The 6,478-nt window shown below is 47.7% G+C and overlaps 1 pseudogene; it reads right to left on the bottom strand.

Moving 5' to 3' along the window:
• Positions 1 to 222: 222 nt before the first annotated feature.
• LOC140668868 (uncharacterized) lies at positions 223 to 1,767 on the bottom strand (annotated as a pseudogene).
• Between the last annotated feature and the right edge of the window lie 4,711 nt (positions 1,768 to 6,478).

The raw sequence follows: 6,478 nt of genomic DNA, 5'->3' as shown, positions 1-6,478 counted from the left end.
AATGCAACTAAGTCTAGGCCTGTGTGTGAGTGAGGCGTTCGTCTTACGTGTGATACATGATACTCGGCGGCAGCTCGACGTTACTTCTTATCTTCTTTCTCCTCCTTGTCGCTACTTCGAGCGGAATCATATCTTTTTTTTTCTTCTTTCATCGTCGTACCAATTTTTAATTTCCCGTGGCGGTTGATTTCGTTTTGTACGATTAGGCTGGTCCTTATACGGTCATCCGTGTAATATCCAGCATTCTTCTTGCCTATGTCCGATCCTTTTGCAATGGTTGCAATATTTATCCACGGTAGTCACGCGCGAGGGTCGCTCCGGTTTCGGTAATTAAAATCGCGTCGTGTATCGACTCGTCCGGCATTCTCGTCCGTAATGCCCCATTTTTCCGCATTTCTGGCATTGTGCAGTTCTTTTATTATCATGATTATACGCGGGCGTTGTAGCGTTCTTTGGTCGTGCGCCGGCACATGCCGATCCCTTGACCTTCTCTTCCGTGCTCGCGGCTGATATCGCTTCTTGCAGTGTCAGGTATCCTCGAGAACGTACCACGGTTTTAATGTCGTCCTGTAATCCGATTTGAAAATTCTCTAAGGCTTGCTGCTGTATTATTTTAAAGATTATCCGCTTGTGCTCCGTCGCATAATTTTGTCCGTCTAGCATCGACTCGTATAGTTCTATTGCTAGTTTGTTTGTTCGAAGTCTGCTCTCCGTATGCTCTCGCGCTTTCGCCGGTTTTCTATTTTAGCGTATTGAACTCTATTTGCAAATGTGTCGTGCTCTTTTTACTAGCATAGCACGCTTCTAGTTCTTGTTTTAATTGTACAAAATTTCGGATCTTTCACGTCTGAAAATCTAGCATCGCTCTGCCTTTTAATTTGGTACATAGTACGGCACCTAACAAAGTGATTTTGTCTAATGGGTCAATATTTTCGACCGCGTATGTTGTTGCGCTTAAAAATTCTTGTAGTTTATTTGGTGATCCGTCGAATTCTGGTATTAGACTTCGTGCCTCTTTCAAGGGTAAACTTCCACGTCCTCGACGGTATCGTACATCGTCGGGCGAGTAGCCTTCTACAACTTCGCGTCTGTGATTTGTTGGCGTTAGGCTTCTGTTATTTCGCGTTTCCTGTCTTTCGCGAATATAATCGATTTCAAGGTGTAAGTCCCGAATTTCCTGCATCAGCATTTGTATTATCTCTCTACTATTATCGTTTGTACCGCTTGTTCCGAGTCTCGGTTCGACGTGTCTCTGTGCACGTGGTTCCGCCGATTCCTCGCTTATCTCGTTGTGTAAGCGTTCGATTTTCTTATCGACCTCGTCGGCAGTGACGTTCGGTTGAGCTACCGGAGGTGTTCGGATCATGTTTCTTCTCTCGTGGTATTCTAATTCCGGATTAAAAATGCTTAGTCATAGGACGTTAATGAAAATTCGCGTCGGTGTGTCACACGGCTTGGTGTGCTTATCGCTGACTCGGCGTCAGATAACTAACCGTCTTGATTCGCGATTATGCTACGATCTATTTCGTTGACCGGAAGTTCACGTTCTGCTAATACGTTCGCTCCAGGTTCGATTTTGGAAGAACTTTCGCTTGAGTAATATGCCTCTAAATGTCTGCGCACTCTATTACTAATGTCTCTAAGCGCGGTTTCTGCTATTCTTTTCGAGCTTATTGAACTATTGGCTATGGCTCTTTCCGCCGATCCGCTGTGTAGCCACGATGCGTTCGCTCTATTATTTGGTCGTTCGTTTTGTCCCTCCGACATTCACGCGTTACAATAGTAAATTTTTCGTTCGACTTACATTAGTATGATGAATCGCATATTATTTGATCGCTCGCTCTCGCTGTTGTCCATAGTTGAGGTAGGTCGGTGCCTTCTCAGGTTGCAGTCGGGCTGTCGTCTCAGCGTACCGGGTGTTCGGGAAGTTTCTTGGTTGTCTTCTCCGTTGTAGTGGGTGTGTTTGGTCACGACGTCCTTTATTTCTTCTGCGTTACTTGTGCTAGCGAATCCCACCGCTGCCACCAATTAATATTGTGCCCGTGCCGTGAGGATAGGGTCTTCCGGGATATTCGCCCAAAGAGTTGGAACTCAAGCAGCAAATAAACGCACTCCGTACTTGTTTAGTAAAAAAATATATTTTGGTCGTACCGTTACACTTATATTATGCTACTGTTAACTCGCGTATTCGGTCGTCGTGTAGACGAACCGTGTCGATAGGTCGATAACTTATTTACGAACGGCTCTCTTACTAGCGACTTTCTTACGAGCGACCGCGATGGGTCTCGCGATCCGTTTATATATCTTTAATTTCGAGAATGGAAGGATGAGGTTTTCCGGGTCGGAGCGCGGGACGTGCTCCGTGCTCGGGTGTCGTAATGCTTATTCAGCTTGACCGTGACTTGTTTTCTCGTTGGTCACGTCTTATTTTTCTTTCTTAATCTTTTTATTTAATTCTTATTTAATTTTCTTATTTAATTCTTTTAATGCTTTGCTTGCTTGATTTTAATTTCTTATTTCTTAATTTTATGTATTTATTTTTCCTTTCCGGGTAAGTGTCTCGGGTTACGACAATCCTCTTCATCAAGGAAGTTTGGTGGTGTATACATAGTATGGCCTGTACATTGGCTACACAACATATTATGGAGACAACAACAAGCCATTATAATTCAAATTGCTTAATCAGGATCGTATCTCATAGCTGTTCGAAAAATCTGAAATCTTGCACCTAAGACTCCAAATGTATTTTTGGAACAGCGTCTAGCATGTGACAATCTAAATAATAATACATAGCACATAATTTTTTTTTATTAACATATATAAGTTGTAAATTGTAATACAACTGAACTTGAATAAATTTAAAAGTAAAAATATACATATTTATTTAATACTTATAATTAAAAATCTTGTTCAGATGATTGGGCACTGATCTGCTGGATATGGAATAAGCAACTTAGTTGCGAGAGGGAAAATCTCATCACCAATCAGTACATAAGGAAAATTATTGTTAGAGCTAGGAAGTGCAGATGGTTCAGGCAATGATAAATTATTACTATACAAATGAGATTTGAGGCTGCACTTACTCCATTTGTAAGTCACTCATTCTGCCATTAGTGCCTAAATCAATATATATAAAGCTCAGCTGTGCATCAATGACAGCAAGTAGCACAATACTATAAAAATCTTTGTAATTGTAATAAGCTGAACCCGATGAAACAGGAGGATCTATTCGTACATGCTTGTCATTTATCGCACCAATACAATTATAAAAATTCCATCTCCGTCCAAAATTTTCGCAATAACATTCCACTCTTCTACAGATGTTGGCATTTGAAGAAACTGATCTTTCAAGACACTTATTAGTGCTGCACAAACTTCCCTTATTATTCGCGGTATAGTACTTTGAACAATTAATATTTTCCTCTTCGTTGTGCACCATCTTGTCGTGGTGAGGAGGCTTAACCCTGAAACCCCACAGGAACACCCCCTCGGCCTTATTGGGTGAACCACCGAGGTGGAAGGGGAACTAAGAGCGCACAGTACCTTCTTGCGGAGGGTACACCCAAAGCCCGGCGACTCCGTTAGAGACGGCGTCCTTCTCGTTAGAGTCGGACGTGTGAGTCCCAATCGTCGGTAGAGGTTGGCGGCCCTGACTGCAATCGCCCAGTGGCCACCACTAGCACGGCACCGTAGGGAGGGGGACTGCTCCCCACCCGTGACACAAGGCCGAGTGCTCCTGGCACATGAGGGTTTTCGCACGTGTGGGTGCTGACCTTGGTCGGCGTCCCACAAGGGAGGTGACGAGCCGATGGTGTTCCGGAATTCCCGGACCCATCGAGCTAGGTCTTTCTCGAGCCGCTCGGACATATTCCGAGGCCGGGGTCGGGAAGGCGGAGGGGGCCGGCGCGGGCCGTGTAGGTATAGCCCAGCGGCTCCGGGTCGGCCCGGTCGTCGAGGCTGCTTGAACGTTTCCGAGATCGGGGTCCGACGGCGGAAATGGAGCCCAGCGGTGCACCGTGACCGTTTCCCCTTCCGAAGCAGTGCATCGTCGGCGCCTGGAGTATTCCAGACAAGGGCGAATACATTGCTGGTCGCCATGACGGGTAAGGCTGGGCCGGGGGAGCGGCGACCCAGTCCCAACCGTCCATAGGGCCCTCCTAGGATTAAACCGTGGCAGGCGGTATTGCGGTGCCCGCGGAGTCGGAGACGCGAGAACCCCGAAAGCCCACCCCGCCAAAAAAGTGGGTATATAGGGGCCTGGAGCCCAGTGAGGGAGTTGTACATCCTCCCTCCCGAGGCATATCCACTCCCCGGGGGAACTTGGGTGCCTGGCCGGGACTAGGTCATGTCTCTGGCATTATTCTGGCCAGGTGAGGTACACCCTGGTGGACGGAGCTGCACTACTCCTGGGAGTAAAACAGAAAGAAATAAATCGAATCAAGCTCAATTAAAGAAGAAGGCACCCGAAGGCTGCTGCAGGTCAGTGCATACATAAGCCCTTGAAGAGGAAGAAACCTACGACACCCGAGAGGAGACCTATGACGTCTGAAAGAAGACAGTACGTGATTCCGGATATCGAGAAGGCGACACTAATGTTCGTGCTTCATCGATTCACGGCCACCCGGAACCTTGTCAAAATGGCAGATGGGAAGGGGAAGGAGGAGAACAGCTCCCAGAAGAAAAACACCGACACTGAAACTGCTAGTACAGAAAGGGAATCGGGAGAAGAGAGCGGAGACTCCCAGACCTCCACGGCTTTGGCAGGCATCGCCTCCATCCTCGAGAAGGAGGAAAAGGGGACGGCCGGTTACGACCGGAGAATACGAGATTAGGAAGGTGATTGAGCAAATAAAACAGGCCCAGGACGAACTCGCTCTCTTCGAATGGGCATACGACAAGAGTACTCCACCGGAAGAAAGAAATAAAACCTAGGCGAAGCTGCATCTCCAAGAAGAGAGTGAGAATGACTTCAGGAGATCTCTGACTTGGAACATCTGCGCGCAGATGCTTACGGCAGCCCAGGCGATAGAGAAAATGGCGAAGACTTCTAAAAACCTTCAAGGGCCGATGATAAAATTAATGAAGAAGACGATAATGGTGATGAATGCAGGGATCACCACAGTAACCACGAGGGGAATCAGTGAGGGTATGGGTGCGGAAGAAGAGCCCTTTAAGGAGGCGAGAAGCCAACTGGGGGCTATTGAAGAAAATGTCCGGCTCCGAAAGGAGTTGGACGAACAGAAATGCCTGGTCGAATCCCTCCAGAAGGCAAAGGAGACATATTGGAACAGAGCCGCCGACCCTCTCTGTAAAGACCTGGAGCCCGAACAGGAAAAGGAAGAGGGTGCCAAAAGAAAGCAGCCCTCTGATGGAACTGGATAGGTGGATTCCTCTCTTCCACGTAGTAGGAAGGAGAGGATAAACTACTACGAATTTGAATCAGAGGAGGAAAATAGGAGACATGGGGAGTGCCCTATGGAGGTGGAGCCACTAAGAGAGGTGGAGACACAGCCACCACTAGCATGGCCTAATGAGGAAAAGGCGGCGAGGAATGGAGAGTCTGGAGCAAAAATTAAGGCAGCCTCTCCAGTAAAGAAGAAAAGGAAGAAGAGAAAAGACAAAGGATCCGCATTATTAGTGCCTCTCTCTAGCGCGGAAAAGGGGGAAATAAAAGTTAGAGTTAACCCGAACATGGGATGGTCCTTAAAAGAGATCTTAGCGGAGGCCCTCCGAATAGTCCAGCTGAGGAGGCTTAGGAGAGGAGCCCCGGTGGTAGAGGTGTAATACCCGGAGGGATTCGTCTCCGGTCCACCGTTATAGTAAAAATGTGCTTCGCAAGGAGGGAGGTGTTGAAGGGGGCGGAGAATAAGGCTCCTCCGCTTTCAAAGAGAGAACATGCTCCTACTAGGAGGGAGGGAGTAGCCGACCCAAGCGTTCACGATGCAAACCATGGACCGGAACCCACATGGGCAAAGGTTCTGGGCCGGAAGGACAAAAGGGCCCAGAAGAAGGAAGCACCAAAGGAGGGACCTAAGAGGGCCCCGGTAGCAGAACCACCTAAAGGGGGAAGAAGGCTGAAATGCCTAAACCTCTCTTGAAAAAAAAATCCCGAGGACGGCAGCCGAGGTGCTGATATGCCCGAAGGGGAAGTACAGGGGAGGTGGTCACAAGGGTCCGCAGCAGAGTTAACCTTTTTTTTTAATGTCAGAAAAATGAATTACGTATCCTCCGTGGCGAGGGGATAGTTCCCCAGGGGACTCTCCCTATTTAACGGGCATACCCATTAAAAACCTAACGAGTGGCGTCTCTGGCAATTATAGGGGGGACTCCCGAAACTATGCAATTGCAATACATCAGGAGCCCCCCCTTGCCTTCTCCCAAAAAGCGGGAGACCATCTCGGGAAAGGGAGGAGGGGTGTGCAATCCTCCCTTCCAAAATTCATCCCGTTGTTATAAGAGGGGCTACCACCTCCTCCCT

Source organism: Anoplolepis gracilipes, chromosome 8 (genome assembly GCF_047496725.1).
Source record: "Anoplolepis gracilipes chromosome 8, ASM4749672v1, whole genome shotgun sequence".
Lineage (NCBI taxonomy): Eukaryota > Metazoa > Arthropoda > Insecta > Hymenoptera > Formicidae > Anoplolepis > Anoplolepis gracilipes.
The sequence above is the reverse complement of the archived record's forward strand: the minus strand, read 5'-3'. Positions and strand labels throughout refer to the sequence as shown.